This window comes from Ambystoma mexicanum, chromosome 4q (assembly GCF_040938575.1).
Source record: "Ambystoma mexicanum isolate Mex_15411 chromosome 4q, UKY_AmexF1_1, whole genome shotgun sequence".
Classification (NCBI taxonomy): domain Eukaryota; kingdom Metazoa; phylum Chordata; class Amphibia; order Caudata; family Ambystomatidae; genus Ambystoma; species Ambystoma mexicanum.
In genome coordinates, this window is record NC_090928.1 from 39,216,233 (window position 1) to 39,236,098 (window position 19,866).

Here is a 19,866-nt window from a genome sequence, read left to right on the forward strand (position 1 = left end):
GTGCATGGAGGCGCCCTGTAAAGGTGAGTAGAATGCGGCGCTGCAGCGATCGATGCAATGTGCTTTTAAAAATAAATGTCTTCCTTTTCAGGATTGTCGGCGAAATGTCTCTGAGATGCAGATTTAGCAGGTGAGGCCTTTTCCTTCTTCTGTTCTCTTGTTCCCTTCCTTTGCAGGTGATACAGGATGCTGGCAGGTGTGGCAGAAGTCATGATGCAGGAGCAGACACGGTGAGCGTCCAGCTGCTAGATGCAGAACAACGCGAAGCACGTGTGGCTGATCGGGTGTGGTTTAAATAGCCTTGGAAGAAGTTCCTAGAATGTGTCCTTCCTCCAATCAGGTATGTATCCTTCCCCGACCACGCCCGGGTGGTAAATGAGTCCCACAGGTAAATAAGTTCCTTTCAGGCCTCAAGGAGGCCGGGGTTCTGCAGCATGGTCTGCATCAGGTAAGTGCACCTAAACACTTTCATAATGAGCCTGGTGCCTATGGCGCCAGGACTGATGTTTTCTATGAGCCTGGCGCCATAGGCGCCAGGACGCTGTCCAAAGGGCCCCTATCAGGGGTTGCTGGGACCTTCCCCGGGGACTTGATGTCCGCTTTCGGGGACGCAGGGCCTGAGCCGGCTCCCCAGGAGTGGGCATCGTGACAGCACTCCCCCCCAAGGCCCCTCCCAAGGTTGTTCCCTCCGGGGGTTTTGGTTTGTTTGGGAAGAGTCGGTGGAATTTCCTGACTAATCGAGGTGCATGCACATGGTCACTGGGTTCCCACGACCTCTCCTGAGGTCCGTACCCCTTCCAATCAATTAGGTAGAAAAGCTTTGACCTAAACATTTTTTAATCTAAAATGTTCTTCACTTCGAATTCGGGTTCCCTACCTATTTGAATAGGTTCTGGAGGTTTGAGTAGTCAGGTTCCGGGTACCACTGGTTTCAGAAGTGACACATGAAAAACAGGGTGAATTTGCATATTAGCTGGTAAATCAAGTTTAACCACTACTGGGTTAATTATTGCCGTAATAGAATAAGGTCCCAGATATTTCGGGTTAAAAGTTCGAGGCCCTTTGAGCGGTAAATGTCTGGTAGCTAACCACACTTGATCCCCAATCTGATACGGAGGTGATTCACTCCGATGTAGGTCAGCATTCTCCTTGTATTTTCTCTTGGCTTGTTGTAAATGCGTGGTTGCCTCTTTGAAGGCTCGGGTAATGGTAGAATGCAGATGTTCTACTGCGGGCACTCCGAGGTTCTGAGGTGAGTCGAGGTTTGAGGTTCGAGGGTGATGTCCAAACAAAGTATAAAAAGGACTATGACCAGTTCCAGAGTGTACCGAATTATTACATGCGTATTCGGCTATCCAAAGAATGTCTTTCCAGTTGCTTTCAGATTGCTGTAGCATACACCGTAAGTACTGCTCAAGGGTCTGATTTGTCCTCTCGGTCTGACCATCGGTCTGAGGGTGGTGACTGGTCGATAATCTTACGTCGATTTGTGCCATTTGACAACATTTGCGCCAGAAGTGGGAAATGAATTGGCTTCCCCGGTCAGAGATTAGTATAGATGGGAATCCATGTAGCCGAACAATATTTTCGAGGAATTCTTTGGCTAGGACAGAAGCTGAAGGTAAACCTTTCAAAGGAATGAAGTGGGCCATTTTGGAAAACAAATCCACAATTACCAGAATGGTATTGTATCCCGAACAAGGAGGCAAGTCCGTAATAAAATCCATTTATAGGGTGTGCCAGGGTGCTGGCGGTATGTCTAGAGGTTGAAGGAGACCGGCTGGTCTTTTCTTTTGACCTTTATTTTGGGCGCAAACACCACAGGACATCACAAAAGATTTAACATCTTTTCGCCAAGAGGGCCACCAGAATTGTCGTTTCACCTTTTCCATTGTCTTGGCAATACCGGGGTGTCCCTCTATTAATGTATCATGATAACCTGAAATAACTAGTTCGTGTAAATCCTTGTGCGGCAGGAATAAGCGTCCTTGGTAATAAGGTAAACCATCATCTATGGTAAAGTCTGATCCCTTTTGTATCCAATCCTGTAGGACTGTAGGGTCCAGGAGTTGTTTCACTCTGACTTGAATGTCTTCAAGCGTCTGTAACGAAGTCATGCCTGGAATTCTCTGTTCGGGAATTATTGGTACTGGTTCTGAGTTTGTATCAGATTCTCCCATTCCAATTCGGGATAAGGCGTCTGCGTTGCCGTTCTTGCAGCCAGGTCGATAGGTAATCACGAAATCAAATTCAGCGAAAAACAAAGCCCATCGGAGCTGCCGTGATGACTGAGCCTTGGCGATTTTCAAATACTGTAAATTCCGGTGATCAGTGATCACCGTGATGGTATGTCGAGCGCCAAGCAGGTAATGCCGCCAGGCTTTAAAAGCAGACTTTATGGCTAACAGTTCTTTGTCAGTGATTGCGTAATTAATCTCTGGTGCCGAGAATTTTCTGGACCAAAATGCTACGGGATGCAGTTGGTTGGTTTCAGGATCTCTTTGAGACAGAACTGCTCCCATGGCTAGGCTGGATGCGTCAGTTTCGACGACATACGGAAGATCTGGACGTGGGTATTTCAATATAGGTGCGGAGGTAAATTTAGCTTTTAAATCCTGGAAGGCCTGCTCGGCTTCTTCAGGCCATTCAAAACGTTTATTTTTCCTCAAGAGTGCAGTAATGGGTTGTACTATGCGTGAAAATTCCGGGATAAACCTGCGATAGAAATTGGCAAAGCCGAGCATGCTTTGAACCCCTTTTACAGAGCTAGGTGATGGCCATTTGAGGATGGCATCCACTTTTCTTGAGACCATTCGGACTCCTTTGGGTGTCAGGATGAAACTGAGAAACTCAACTACTTTGGTATGGAAAACACATTTCTCCAGTTTAGCAAATAGTTTGTGTTGGCGCAGTTTTTCCAGAACTGCCCTAACATGTTTTCTGTGATCAGATTCCGAAGAGGAGTACACTAGAATGTCATCGATATAGACGACAACACAAACATTGATGAGTTCCCGAAGTACATCATTCATGAAGAATTGGAAGGCAGCAGGCGCATTGCACAACCCGAAAGGCATTACCTGGTATTCGAATAATCCATATTTTGTAGGGAAGGCTGTTTTCCATTCGTCGCCTTCTTTTACTCGCACCAGATGATATGCCCCCCGGAGATCTAACTTGGTGTATATGCAAGCGTCCTTCACCTGGTGAAGGAGTTCAGGAATCAGAGGCAGAGGATAACGGTTTTTAACCGTTATCTTGTTCAATGCGCGGTAATCGATACAAGTTCTAAGGTCGCCTTCTTTTTTAGGCACGAAGAACAAAGCCGAGGATGCCGGGGACTTTGACGGGCGAATAAAACCATTGGCGAGGTATTGATCCAAATATTGTCTCAAATGCAGGTTCTCAGGTTCGGTAAGGGCATAAATCCTGCTACAAGGGGGTTGTGCACCGGGCACCAGATCGATTTGGCAATCGTACGATCGGTGAGGAGGTAACGTGTTGGCCTGTTCCTTTTGGAAGACGTCCTGAAAGTCCTGGTATTCCGGAGGTAATTGCATGGAGGCAGAGGTTACAGATGCTAGATTAATCTTCAGGTTTTCTGGGTAGCAGGTTTGTGCACAATCCGGGAAGGTTATTCTCTTAGCTGGCCAATCAATTCGCGGATTATGTGTCTCTAACAAGGAATTCCAAGAATAACCTGAAACTGTGGAGCCTTGATTACATCAAACACAACTGCCTCCCGATGGCCGTCAGGACCAATAAGAGTCACCTCAGTAGTGGAATGTGTTACCGGTCCAGAGGCAATTTCAGTTCCATCGACTGTGGTGATGACATCTTTGCTGGTTTTAGGACGGAGAGGGAGGTTAATCCTAGAGACCAATTCACGATCCACATAGTTTCCAATAGCCCCACTATCGATGTATGCCTTTATTGCATGCAACCGCTTAGGCTTTTCAGGATCTACGAGAACCATTGGCACAATGAAATGTGAGGTCTGAGAGTTAGTTTTCAAGCTCGGCAAGCGGGCCCCTACGCTTGTCGGGCTGAGTCGTTTCCCGAAACAGAGTCTTCATGGTTTTTATCAGCAGCTCCTACCGCTTTTCGGGGCGGTTTTGCCAGGCAATCTCATAGAAAGTGTCCAGAGTTCCCACAATAACGACATAATTTTAACTGCTGCCTCCTTTCACGTTCCTTTTGAGTTAAGGGTTCTTTAACCCCTCCAATTTGCATAGGCTCAGAGATATCAACTCCCTTGGGGTTAGCGTGGGTCTTGACCAACACCTGGGTCTCAAACCTGGACCAATCTGTTTTTCTGTTTTGAAGTCTGTGATCCAATTGGACCACTAAGTCTATATATTCTGTGCATTCTTGGAGCGGATTTACCACTTGGGCCAAGACATCTTTAAGTTCTCCGCGTAGACCTCGATAAAATAACGTGACTCTTTTATCCTCTGGCCATCCCGTTTCCACAATTAGTCTATTAAAGGTTGCAATATAGGATAGGAGGTCCTGATTGCCCTGTCACAGGGATAGAAGTTCGTCATCCAGAGCCTGCCCCTGAGAGTGTCGAGCAAATAACCTTTCCATGCTTGCTTGAAATCCTTGAAAATCACGGAGAATCGGGTCATCTTGAGTAACCAGTGGAACTGACCAATCGGCAGCGCAGCAGCTGAGATATGACAATACAAAGGCTACTTTGGTCTGATCATTAGGGAATGCCCCAGGTCTGCATAGGAAGTGCAAACGACACTGATTCATGAATACGGCAAATCGTTTGGGGTCCCCAGCAAAGCGTTCAGGTGGGGCCAGCGGCATGTTTCCAGGTAGCTTGATCTGCGCAGGGTTACTGGGAACCACAGGAGCGGGGTTCCCTCTGGAACAGGGTAGAGGAGTTTGTCCAGCTTGACCTTGCAAAAGCTGTCTGGCCAGGTCATCAGTTCTTTCCTTTGATATTATTAATTCCCTCTTGAGGGCATTAGTCTCTTGACGAGCGGCATGTACTTCGGCCTGTAATTCCCCCAGTAATTGGGCCAACTGATCAGTCTCAGAAGTTTCCATAGCGCCTGGGTGGGAATTTGTAGGAAGGCTTCGCGTTCTGTAGCGCTCACCTGACTCCCACGGGGGCGCTGGCCTGGTTCGCGCTGCTGTGACCTCGTCTAAGGTGATGTGCAGGGTTCGGAAGACGGACTGGACCGGGCCCCAGATCTGGCTTGTCTGACTCGCAGAAGTATCCTTCTGTAGGTGAGAATAGGGGGTTAACTGTCTGCGGGGTAATGCAATCGGCCTCCCACTTACCCCTCTCACCCTCCTCAAAACCCTTCTGTGCTTCCCTGTAGCGTCTCACCTTAGGGTCTGGAAGGACGAGCTCTCCATCGTGCTTCTGATGCAGGGGCGCGTTGGTATCCAGTTACGTCACTGGATTTTCGGATGGGTGAGAACCAAACTTGCTTGGCTTCCAGGTAAGTTTTTCGATAAGTGGTTCCCCTTGTGTCCATGCATTAATGTTCTAATGCTAGTGTCTTTTTCCCCATAGGGGCCGGGGTACGGAATGCCGGGGAACAGGCACCGACCCGAGGTGAGCGGTGAAATCCTTGTGGAAATCAGGTAAGTCTTTAATGAGTGTTTTGGTAATGTCTTTTCATTCACTCATTAACGCTGATGTCTTTTTCCTCTTAGGGGCCGGGGTCTGAAAATGCCTGGATGCGGCGTGGACCCGAAATGAAAAGGGAATGACCCAACAGGTAAGTCTTGACATGGAGTTTTAGCTTCCCTTTTCCCTTATTTCTCTCACCTTTGTTCTTGTCTTTTTCTCCCTAGGCACGGGGGCGCGACTGCGAATCCGGATGGTCGCTGCTGTGCATGGAGGCGCCCTGTAAAGGTGAGTAGAATGCGGCGCTGCAGCGATCGATGCGATGTGCTTTTAAAAATAAATGTCTTCCTTTTCAGGTTTGTCGGCGAAATGTCTCTGGGATGCAGATTTAACAGGTGAGGCCTTTTCCTTCTTCTGTTCTCTTGTTCCCTTCCTTTGCAGGTGATTCAGGATGCTGGCAGGTGTGGCAGAAGTCAAGATGCAGGAGCAGACACGGTGAGCGTCCAGCTGCTAGATGCAGAACAACGCGAAGCACTTGTGGCTGATCGGGTGTGGTTTAAATAGCCTTGGAAGAAGTTCCTAGAATGTGTCCTTCCTCCAATCAGGTATGTATCCTTCCCCGACCACGCCTGGGTGGTAAATGAGTCCCACAGGTAAAGTAGTTCCTTTCAGGCCTCAAGGAGGCCAGGGTTCTGCAGCCTGGTCTGCATCAGGTAAGTGCACCTAAACACTTTCATAATGAGCCTGGCACCTATGGCGCCAGGACTGACGTTTTCTATGAGCCTGGCGCCATAGGCGCCAGGATGCTGTCCAAAGGGCCCCTATAAGGGGTTGCTGGGACCTTCCCCGGGGACTTGATGTCTGCTTTCGGGGACGCAGGGCCTGAGCCGGCTCCCCGGGAGCGGGCATCGTGACAACAACAACCAAACTCCTTAACATGCTATCACAAATAATTTGGAATTATACCCAGTACCAAAACCCCTACAACAACTTAATGTATATCAGAGCATCATAATTCAAACAGTACACCCATTTCAAGCAATAATACGCCTTCAACCAAAAACAGTAAAATTACCTCCTTCTGAATTGGTAAAAGGCATTTGTGGAAAGGTTGTTTATTTATTTACCATTAGATCTAAAAGAAAATGTGCATACTCAAGGAGTGCAACGACCAATGCAGCAATCTTTAATTATCTTAGTAAATGGAGTACCTACAAAAGACAAAAAAATATGGCAACAGCTGGTAGATTTATATAAAGTTAGACAAGCCTTCCAATATCTTAAAGAGAATAATGAATATTACAAAGAAATTAATATTGAGGAAAACTTGAAAGATACAACTGAAATAATTCAAGAAACACAAGAAGCTGGTCAATTTGAGCTACTAGATCCTGCTACAATATCAAATACTTTAGACCATTATACAATTCGTCCTTTGCACTGTAATGACACCGTAGAAGATGCACTGGAAACTTACCAAATGTGTCAAACAAAAGGATTGCCAATCAGCATATGGGAAAAAAGTATAGAAGCACGTGCTTTTCCTCTACTCTTTCCTACTGGCAAAGGAGGAAGGTATGATGATAGACCTATTCAAATATCAGCTTCAGAATACCGCTCATTACGGATGTATTCTGAAGATCCCAGATTTAGACAAAATGTGGAATGCATATTCCACCTACTCTTTGAAAGTGAACTAGCAACTTTATGTTACGGAGTTGCACACATATTAAAATCAGGATCACACTTTCAAAATATGAAAGCTACACAATTATTAGATAAAGTGCAACAAAAGGATGAGGTTTTACAATCAAATATTACAAATCTATTAGCAAATATGCGTGGTACTAAAGAGTACTGGTTTCGACATCATGGAGATGTATGTTGTATGATCAGAAACCTTGGCCCACCCACTTGGTTTGTTACATTAAGTTGTGCAGAATATGCATGGGAAGATTTACATGATTCCCTACGCATATCGAATAAAAACAAAACAAACATACATATACTAACACCTGGAGAACTTTGTTCTTTGGATCCTGTTAATGTTTCAAGATATTTTCACCATCGCTTCATTGCTATGCTACATTTTATTTGTAATAAAACTGTTCCTCCCCTTGGAGAAGTGCAACACTTCTTTTGGAGAAAAGAATACCAAGCCAGAGGAGCACCACATATCCACATGCTTTTATGGATTAAAGATGCTCCTAAATTTGGTCAAGACAGTGATGCCACTGTTTTACAGTTTATTGAAAAATATGTCACGTGTGAAATTCCATCAGAAGCCACAAATAGTGATCTTCATGCACAAATTTTACAATTTCACAGACACAAATGTGGAAAATATTGTCGTCGCAAATACAAAAACAAAGGGAAATACTACACCAAATGCCGATTTGGTTTCCCTAAACCAGTTACAAATGCAGGTCAAGTGAACAACCTCATGTCTTCAGTTAGACATAGTGTTAAAGGTAAGTCACCTAAAAATACATATTACATAAAAAGAAAAGAAGAAGAAAAATATATCAATGATTATAATGCAATCATTGCCCACTTATGGAATGCAAACATAGATGTGCAGTACATTGCAGACAATTCTACTGCAGTTGCACAATATGTCACAGCATACTTAACTAAAGCAGAAAAGAAAGAGCTCCAAGACCTCTGGAATGACCTGTCATCAGATAAAATAGTATCTCAGAAATTATACAGCTTGGGCATAAAAATGCTCACCCATAGAGAATGTGGATCATATGAAGCAGCTGATCGTTTAACTGGTACTGCATTGTATGGTAAATCTGAAATTATAGCATGGCTAAGTCTTGTTCCAGCTAAATCTAGAAAAAGAGTTCTAAAATCATATGAAGATATAGAAACAATAGCCAAACATGATCCCAACAGCCAAGACATTTTAAAAAACAATTTAATAGACACATACTACCCAAACAGAAGTAATACTTTGGAAAACATGTGTCTATACCACACAGCCCAAAACTACACATACAAAAATAATATGAAACCTGATGAAAAAAAAGGTAAATATAGAGTGACAAACTGTGAAGGCAGCTTGGTTAAACTCACTAAACCAAATTTAATTAATCATATCAAATTGTCATTAAAGACTCCTCAACATAAAGAAGTATATTACATGTCCCTGCTACAACTCTTCAAACCATGGAGAAAAAAAGAACAATTACTATATAACTATGACTCATATGAGGATGCTTTCAAAGCAAATGAAAGCACTATAACTGATGTAAACTTTACACAGTACAAAACAATGTTGCACAATGAACAGCAACATGAAGAAGAACTCCAAGCCCAACTAGATAAGGACACTCCTGACAGTAGTCAACCTTCTGTAACAGGAAGCCAAGAACCACTGGGAGAACCACTAATAATAAATGAGGCAGAATTAGCTATGATAGAAGTAGAAAACACCATGTGTCAGTATGAGGATAAGGAAGACTTAACTATACTACAATCAAAACTAAACAATGAGCAAAGTAGCATTTTTCAAGAAGTAACAAAACAAATTGCACATGGTGTAAAACATGAAAATAAAGAATGTTCCTGCCATATTTATAAACCTATACTACTGTACGTCAGTGGTGAAGCTGGTTCTGGCAAAACATTCCTAATCAAATTCATTAGTAAGTTCCTTCAACAATTGAAAAACAACAAACTGTCAGCTGTTGTCACTGCCCCCACAGGTTTAGCTGCCTACAACATAGGTGGTGTTACATTACACTGATTACTACTATTACCAGTAGAACACCAGAACAAATTAGACTATTACAAACTTTCAGCAGAAGCTACAATGCAATTACGCAGAGTATTGAAACAAATGAAAATGCTATTAATAGATGAAGTGAGCATGGTCTCCAACCTGATGTTAGCTTTGATCCACCTCAGATTACAAGAAGTACTCAAAACAGACTATCAAGAGCTCTTTGAAGGAAAACACATTATTGTTTTTGGAGATCTGCTTTAATTAACACCATTAAAAGGTGAGCCTATTTTTAAAACATTAGGACACAAACTCTGCCGTAAAACTGTTGGCAGCATTGGAAATGTCATCCTTTGGCAACATTTCCAATTCAGAGAATTAACAGAAAACATGTGGCAATCTGCAGATCTCACTTATGCCAACATTTTAAAAAGTATCAGAGTTGGTATACTTTCTAAAGAAGCAGAAGGAATATTGAAAACCCGGCACATTAATGCACTTTATGGCGATAATGCACGTGCTACAGATGTTATGGAACAATTAGCCCACAAAAATGTCAATTGTATGGCCTTAATGCCAACTCTTGCAAGCTGTTTCAAATTCAATGAAATCATGCTAAGTAAAGAAATGCAACCAATCATGGAAATTAGCCCCACAGACAAACTAGATGTACATGGTATGACACTACCCATGTGTGACCAAGCCACAACAAGACTAAATAGTTTAGAAAAATCAATCTCAAACACGGCAGGCTTAGAAAAGATATTAAAATTATCCTTAAATTGCAGAGTAATGCTTAAACGTAACCTTGACGTGGACCAAGGACTAGTTAATGGAGCACTGGGTACAGTTGTTGGCTTTCAAACATACCCACGCGACAACAAAATTCAGTTTGTCAATATACTCTTTGACAAACTTTCAGAAGTAAAAAGGATAGGACGTTCAACAGCTAGATTCCTTCTCTTCAAAGATATGTATGTACGCAGAGAACAATTTTCTCTAACTCTTGCATACGCAGTCACGATTCATAAATCACAAGGTCTTACCCTAAACAAAGCAATGATAGATATTGGTAACACAGTCTTTAAAGAAGGCATGAGCTATGTAGCACTATCACATTTACGTACACTTGACGGTCTATTTCTAATCAACTTTGATGCAATTAAAATAAACGCTGATATTCCTTGCATTTTAGAATACAATAGACTTTGCTCACTATACACCCCCCACCTAAACACATATTCTGTTCCACAAAAAGTAAAACATTATAAAAGAAAAATAAATCAAACAGAAATGCAACAGGATGTCACTGCAAATCCTCCAAAGAGAGTAAAAGAAACTAATACTTCATCAAGTACCACAAGCAAAAAAGAATCAATTAGGGAAAGTAAACCAAGTACTTCTTTAAAGAAGGAAGACAAACTCCAAAAAAAGCAGTTAGATACAGAACTACCTGGACCATTTAAATTCTCAAATATAGTTGGTCTAAGTTGCTACACAAATGTAGCAATGAATATTCTATTTCAATTACCACCAATTGTTGACAACATTTACTTACACAGTACAGACCCATTGTGTTTGCAAATGTTAGTACTTCACAGAAATGCAGCAAACAATCCTGACAACACGTATAGTGTTTTTGGAATAAGACAACAATTGGACTACTGTGCTGGAATGGTGAAATTCACTATAAATTCACAGGAAGATCCACAAGAATTTCTAATGTACTTACTACAAGTACTGGAAAACAAAAACATACCTATAAATGAAATCTTTCAGATTTCATACATGCACTCTCTGCAACAATGTGACACAAGAAGAAATCCCCAATGAACGCTTCATATATATATCAATACCAAATTGTGAATCCATTCCATATCAGCGACTTGTACAAAATGCAAACCATGGTAGATTATGCTCTACCTGCAATTCAGATAATCACTCCAGTTTCGTAATACAAACACATAGTAAATGCATAACACTAATACTTTTACGTTACAATGCAGATGGTACCAAAAACAACTGCAAGCTGACTGGATTCACACATGGTCAAATATCACTTTGTAAGAAAACCTTCACAACAATAGGTATAATCTACCATGCAGGAGCCACAACCAATTCAGGGCACTACACTGCATATATAAAAAAGAAATGTGGGTGGTTTGAATGTAATGATAGTACCCTTACTCTAAAGCAGCGATTACCAGGAAATCTTACAAACGCTTATTTGATGTTTTTAAAACCAAAATGTGATAACTAAACTGTATTTAAACCCTAAGTAAACTTGTGTTAAAAAAATATAATCTGTTAGAATACTCCAAAAGCTATCTAACTGCTCAAAGATTCTACAACAACTAATCAGATAAATGAATACCACTAAATTAGATCAAAAAATATACAGTTAGAATACGCCAATTGGTATCTAACTGTCCCAAAATTTAACCATATCCAAATAGATAAATGAATACCACTAAAATATATCAAAAAAATAGACAGTTAGAATACGCCAATTGGTATCTAACTGCTCCAAAATTTTATAATATCAAAACAAATAAATAATATGTTACTGCTCCAAAAAAATACAACAAGCCAAAGTATTAAGCATTAGCCATAAACAACAAGTGAACACTGAAAACAAACAAACAAATAAACTGTAGCATAACAGAAAAAGATTTTTTTTTAATCCAACATGGATTTTTTTTTTTCTCCCACAGACCCAATGATTTTAACAACAAATACAGAAACTGAGCAAATTGCACAGTACTCTGATTTGTAATCTACTAAATATGAGGGTCCAAAAAAAAAAAGTATATTGATTATACATTGTAATAAGTCATTACAAAATACTAATACTAACATGCTATTTTCTTTTATCACAGAAATTAACAAGAAAAACATGGACTCCCATTACTAGACCAAACAGTAAGTATACAATAATAAGGAGAACCATAGCAGCACATCACATCCATAGTATCTAATACCTTTGTTCCTTATACATTTGTTTTTCACCCAAAGTTATAAGCAAATATGAATGTGATATGCTGCGGTGGTTGTTGCCAGAGCATACAGTCTTGGGTGCGTGGCCAAATGACCATGCACCCAAGACTCTATGCCCTGGCAACAACCGTCGCAGCATATCACATCCATAGAGTCAAACATTTCAACTATGGTCTATGGAAACTTTTAATGTCTGCGGACATTATGAGTGTTCTTAGAACACTTTCAACTTGCCAGCGAACAATACGGACAGCGTTTTCAGGACACCCCCTACGAACATTTCAGAGCAACGCGATAGTTCTTAGAACACTTTCAACTTGACAAAGAACAATACGGACAGTGTCCTCAGGACACCCCTATTTTGTTTATTTGCGAACATTTTAGGACACTGCGAGTGTTCTTAGAACACATTTAACTTGCCAGCGAACAATATGGACTATGCCTTCAGGACACCCCCTACGAACATTCCAGGACAACGCGAGTGTTCTTAGAATCATCTTCAGAACACCCCCATTTTGTTTATTTGCGAACATTTCAGGACACCGCGAGTGTTCTTAGAACACATTCAACTTACCAGCGAACAATACAGACTATGCCTTCAGGAACCACCCTACGAACATTCCAGGACACCGGGAGTGTTCTTAGAAACGTCTTCAGAACACCTCCATTTTGTTTATTTGCGAACATTTCAGGACACTGCGAGTGTTCTTAGAACACATTCAACTTGACAGAGAACAATACGGACAGCGTCCTCAGAACACCCCCATTTTGTTTATTTGCGAACATTTCAGGACACATGAATGTTCTAAGAACACATTCAACTTGACAGAGAACAATACGGACAGCGTCCTCAAGACACCTCCATTTTGTTTATTTGCGAACATTTCAGGACACTGCGAGTGTTCTTAGAACACATTCAACTTGCCAGCGAACAATACGGACTATGCCTTCAGGACACCCTCTATGAACATTCCAGGACACCGGGAGTGTTCTTAGAAATGTCTTCAGAACACCTCCATTTTGTTTATTTGCGAACATTTCAGGACACTGCGAGTGTTCTTAGAACACATTCAACTTGACAAAGAACAATACGGACAGCGCCCTCAGGACACCCCCTACGAACATTCCCCGGACACCGCAAGTGTTCTTAGAAGCGTCTTGAGAACACCACCATCTTGTTTATTTGCGAACATTTCAGGACACCGCGAGTGTTCTTAGAACACATTCAACCTGACAACGAACAATACGGACAGTGTCCTCAGAACACCCGATTTCGTTTATTTGCGAACATTTCGGGACACCATGAGTGTTTTAAGAACACATTCAACTTGACTGAGAACAATACGGACAGCGTCCTCAGGACACCCCCATTTTGTTTATTTGCAAACATTTCAGGACACCGCGAGTGTTCTTAGAACACATTCAACTTGACAGAGAACAATACGGACAGCGGCCTCAGGACACCCCCATTTTGTTTATTTGTGGACATTTCAGGACACCGCGAGTGTTCTTAGAACACATTCAACTTGTCAGCCACAACCCCATTCATATTTGCAAACATTTCAGGACACAGCGAGTGTTCGACAACGTCTTCAGAACACCCCCATTTTGTGTATTTGCGAACAATTCAGGACACTGCGAGTGTTCTTAGCACATATTCAACTTGACAACGAACAATACGGACAGCGTCCTCAGGACACCCCTATTTTGTTTATTTGTGAACTTCTCAGGACACTGTGAGTGTTCTTAGAACAGTTTCAGTTTGCTTGCGAACAAAACTGACACATATTGAGTCCTCAGAACACCCCCCATTCAGTTTATTTAGAACATTTCAGAACACCCGTGATGTCCGCAGACAAATCGAACACAAAAAGAACGTCTAACACATAAAAAACACAACTTTCATCCTATCTCATACACTCTCACCCTCCCCAAACAATCCTAAACACCAACACACTCTACTAAATACAAATTTTGAACAAAGTTTCACCGCGCTGTCTGCGGACGACCGCGAATCCAAGATGGCGGGCGCTACCGAAAATCTGACGCGCTTCACGCTCCATGCCGTCCAATCAGCAAACACGTTGCATGTCCGCGAACATCACGCAAGCCGACTGGCCAATCATGACACTGTCCGCTGAGCGAACAGGGAAGTCTGTCCGCGGACCGCACACAGATATCACTAATTTTTTTTACCTACTTTTTGATCATTTTAAAAAAAACTACTGGATGGATTTTCACCAAATTTGCAAAAGCACGCTTTCCGGACTAAGCCGCTGCTCCTGGTCCAAATTTGGTGAAAATCCGTCCAGCGGTTTGGGCTGTAGACGCGAGTAAAACAAATTTCCCATTCAGTCTATGGGAAAAAAAAAGTTTTGTGACCCCCCCTTAAGTTTGCCCCCCCTGGACGAATCCTCACCAAACTTTGCAAAACAATTCAGCGTGGCCCAAATACTTTTTTTGCAAAGTTTGGTGAGGATCCGTACAAGGTGAGCGAAGTTATAAGCCGCCCAAAAAGTGCTCTTCCTTTCCCTTCCTGGAAACAGCAACTTAACCATAACTACATGGCCACTACCGTGGCCATGTAATATATATAATAATTCCTTTGTACCTTCAGCTCCAACTCGTATTAAGGGAGGTACCCTGGATCTTCTCTTTACATCCTCTGCTATCTCTACCTAATCTTCTACAGAATCTCATGATTCCCTCGGCTGACCACTTTTTGCTCTTTTCTTCATTCTCTTTGCCAGCTAATGCTTCTGTCTCATGCAGCCCGGCTTCCTCTACATTTCTTCAGTGTGATCTACGTACTCTTAATCATTTTCTTCTTAGTGATTCTATTTCTTCTAAACGTTCATCTTTTCACTGTGCCTCTTCATCTAGTCCAAACTCCATTATTCAAGAATTCAACTTTGATGTTCTTTCTTCTCTTGACATACTCTGTCCTCTGTCAGCCTTTACCCCAAAGGGCTATCCTCCCTTGCCTTGCCTTTCCACGTCTCTGAAACAACAGAGATTTCTCCTTCATAAGGCTGAACGACAATGGTGGAAATATCGTAAAAACCCTCCAAGCTTATTGTTCTCTTCATCACTCTTTTTCCTCGCCCTTTATTCAGGCTAAAACAAATCACCTCCTCTCGTTCTGTCACAATCTTCTTCTCTGTCAAGACCGGAGAGGAGTATCCACATCCTCACCCCAACCATGGAAGCCGAATGGAGCACGACCCTGTGACCTTGGTTAGCATGGGTTCCTGATTCTTAATTAACAGATCACCACAGGGATTAATAGCCAATGGGGAGAAGAGGATTAGGGAGATGTTGTGGATAGGTAAAGGGAAATGTGCACATGGAAAGAGGGTTAAGAGAACTTATTTGGATAGGATTGGGGCAGCAAGGAAGAAACACAGCACAGTACCACGGTATAAGGTACCATATAATCGTGCTCTGTAGGGTCACTCGTACTTGTGGCACTGTAATCCTGACCTTTCCGGTCTTAGAACTTCTGAGACTTCCTGTTCCTGTGCCAAATATGATCCAAACCTAGCAACACATTTCAAAAGCAGAACACACATGCATATAAACATAAATGTTGAGTATTTCAGCTAGCATAGACAAAAGCGAAGCACTTGTGCTGTAAACATGCAAAGCACTTTCAGTTGGAAACACGAATGCTGAGTGAATCAGCTGGCGTAGACTACGGCAGAGCACATGCACGTATAAAAATAAATGCTGTTCATACAGCTAACATAGGTAAAGTGCAGAACACAAGTACTGGCAAACATAAATGCTGAGTATTCAGCAAATGTTGACAAGAGCACTAACTTTCCTCCAGGCAGTATTGCTAGACTCTGCTACTTCACAGAGTTGTATGCCATCAATATCAGAGCCATCATACATCAGTCTTATTTGCTCCTTTTGGCTTGATTGTTACTTAGCTTTGGTCGGGAACCCTCTGAGATTTCCCTGGGCATGGTGGTGTAGGCGGTATCCTTGTTCTGTGTCTGCTGTGTTTTGCGAGAGCCGAAAGCTGTCCGAAGAATGCGTTTTTCAGAGATAACAGTGCTCTGGGCATGAACGTTGCCGCCCCGCATCTGTGACAGAAAAGAAGCCGCTCTGCTCCAAAGTCTTGGTCCTGTGGAAGGCTCACATGACAATAACCAGCAACCAAGCACAGGCGGGGGGAAATGGAGATCCTGGCGGCATGCACGTTGGTGGCAGGAATCCTGGTCAATGTGGTCCGCGGCCCCAAAGCACTGCACCTCCTCGGCTTGTTAGCCCATTTCTGGTGGCTCTGGCCACAAAGACCCCCATGTGCCCCTACCCCCACAATTCTAATCCTGACATTCTCCAAGGTTCGTATTTGCTATTATTATTAAGATCTTAGCTCCACCTGCTTCGAATGCTTTGCTACTCTCTAATCACGATTCTAAGGATTTTGCAAAAAATGTTTCTATCTAAAATACAGGATATTAGATCCTGATTAGATCATTCTGCAGCATCCTCTCTTTATAGACCCTTTGGGCCTATGCACTGAAATGATTTGTTCTCTTCTTTTGCCCCTGTCTCAGATAGCGATGTCCTATCCATTATGGCTCACTCTCATCCTACCTCTGCTCCATCTGATCCACTTCCAGCTTCCTTGGTTAACGTTATTCTCTCTTAATTTGTTTCTTTTTTCACCCACCCTCTTCAATGTGTCCTATCATCTGCTTCCTTTTCAGCTTCCTTTAAAACTGCTACTTTTATGTTTTGTTAGGAAAACCTTCTCTAGACATTAATGAGTTGGCAAACTTTCATCATACATCACTCCTGCCTTTTATAGCTACAATTCTGCAGTGTAATGTCTATTCTCAGTTTATTGCCTATCTTAATTTACACCATCTTCTCTTACAACATACATCTGGATTCTGCTTATGCTGTTCAACAGAAACTGGTCTTCTCTCTCTGTTTCCAAGTCAATTCTTCATACTCAACATCTAGAACATACTTATATACTAATTCTGTTAGGCCGTACTGCCACTTTTGGCACTGTAGATCACTCTATGTTGCATTCCACTCTGTCTTCAATTGGTATTTCAGGAAGGGCTCTTCAGTGGCTCTCTTCTTACCTTTCTTGTCGTTCTTTTGTGGTATCTTGGACAAATTCGTCTTCTCCTTATCCTCTTCCCTTTAGGATTCCTCGAGGTACAATTTGTGGTCCCCTTAATTTCACAGTTTATACCTCAATTTATGCTTCACTGATTTTTTTTTCATGGTTTTCAGGCACAATTGTACACTGTTGATATTAAAATCTTCCTTTCATTGCATTCTTTCGATGACTCCGTCCATCAAGGTATATCTGCTTGCCTTCTGTAGGTGAAAAACTGGATGTCCTTGTAACTGTTATGCTTTAACCCCAAAAGCACATTTCTCCTATTTCTTAATTACTTAATCCTGTCAGTTCTATCTCTTCAATATTAAGTGGATGTGTCACCTTCTAACCTTCTCTACTACTACTTTATTACTACAAACCTGGGTCTTGTCTTATCTTAACTATTGTTGTTTTTTCTATATTGGTCTTCCAGTCTATGCTCTCCTTCCGTTATGTTCTGTTCCTCACTCAGCAGTCAGTTTATTGTTCAAATCACAATACTACTCAAATATCTCTTCTTTTTTTTATTCAATTTTGCTGGCTTCAAATTAGATCTAGATGTGTGCTTCATTTTCTCTGCTTACTGTTTAAATGTGTTCATACTTTGGGTACAGACTATTTGGCCTCTTGAGTTTCTTCATATTATCCTCAAAGGATTCTTCATTCTTCATCTCAGTTTCTTCTTTCTGTTGCGAGGCACCCGTGTGCCTCTTCTCGCTTACCTTCTTTTCAATGACTTGCTCCTAATCTTTGGAATTCTCATCTGCTGGATACTCGTTCTCGCTCTGATCTTGTTGTATTTAAGAAAATTCATCTGTTGCAGTCTGCCTTTCTTTATCACGGTTTCTCCTGACTTTTGTTTGCACGATGATCTTTCTTCCCTTGTATTCCCTCAATTGTCATACCTTCATCATTTTTATACTGTGTAATTAATGCCTTGTTATAGCCTTGGATAAAGGCGCTATATAAATACCATAAATAAATTATGAATAGATAAATAAAATAGATAAATAAATGAATAAACCACAAACGGAAACAGTCCAGTAGGGCAGCTGAAACCCAGAATAGGTTTGAACAAGTAATGTCTTTGCAGTGCTTCAGACTGTCCCCCCCCCAATTTCCCCATGATCTACAAGAGCCACAATGCATCAAAAACAGTGTACAAAATCAGGCAGACATCTTGGCGACAAAAAGTTCCACCTCAGTATCGTCCTTTGCTTGAACAGGGTTTGTATTTACTGGGAACTGGTGAATCAGAATCTGGAGAGTAGAGGCAAGCTGCAGCTGTTTTCCTATTTTTCCTCTATTTGCAGGTACAGGTTCCACAACCTTCTGGAGTCGACTGAAAATCCTCCTCTGAAAAATTGAAAGGATCTTGGGGGAGGAGCTGTGGATCTCTTCCCAGGATTAAAGCATACTTTGGCATTACGACAAGGCTATGAGTGGTGTTAAGGTAGTGTAAATAGCCATTTTCGATGTCCATGGGAATTTTCTGCAGATTTACTGTGAACGATATTACTGTGCAGAAAATCTACCAGGTTTTGCCAGTAAGGTGGAAGATTTACCTTTAGCTTTTTTGCTGAAGGTAAACCTTCAACTTTATCGCCAAACTTGGTGCACAGTGGTGGCAAAATGGCAGTAACTGAATTACCGCAACGATACCACCATTTCTACTGCACCACTCTACTTGTAATGAAGCCCATTGTCTTTTTAATTTACATAGAAAGCATAATGGTCAACTCTTCTTCAATCAAAAAGATGATTTTCTACATTTTGATGCTCAAGCTTTTGGCGCACGTCCTATGGTGGTGAAAAAACGCCACACCGATGATTTCTTATGACTGGCAGACACTGTGGAACTTTTCTCATTTTATAATCCTCCTCTTCCTTCTGTTGGTCATTAGCTGTTGCTCCCCTATTATCTACTGCTCCTTGTCCTCCATCTGGTATAGGTGATGGGAGCCCCAGAGGGGCTGCTACTGCCATTGCAGATGACACCCTGGCCCTCATTACGACCCTTGCGGAAATCGGAAAACGATGGCGGAAATGCAATACCGCCATCGAATAGCGCTCGGTGCGACTATGACCCGTCACCGCAAAGTACGAAGCCATTAGCGACACCGTAGTGAACGCCAACGCTAACTGCACCAAGCACGCCATGCGAAACCGCAAACACCACCATGGCGCAACGGTACGCCAATTCCGACCCTAGCGGACATGTACCTAACGCCATCAGGCATGGCGTAATGTACCATTCCGCCATGGTGAGAAGTACGGCATCGCGAATCAACCGTAAACGGCCCCACTGAGTGCCTGTACACCGCTCCCTGCCCACGAAGTACAACTCCCCGTAGGTGCAATGAAGCCACAATGCAACCATTGAAATGTACAAGTCACCCATGCATGGCAACGAAC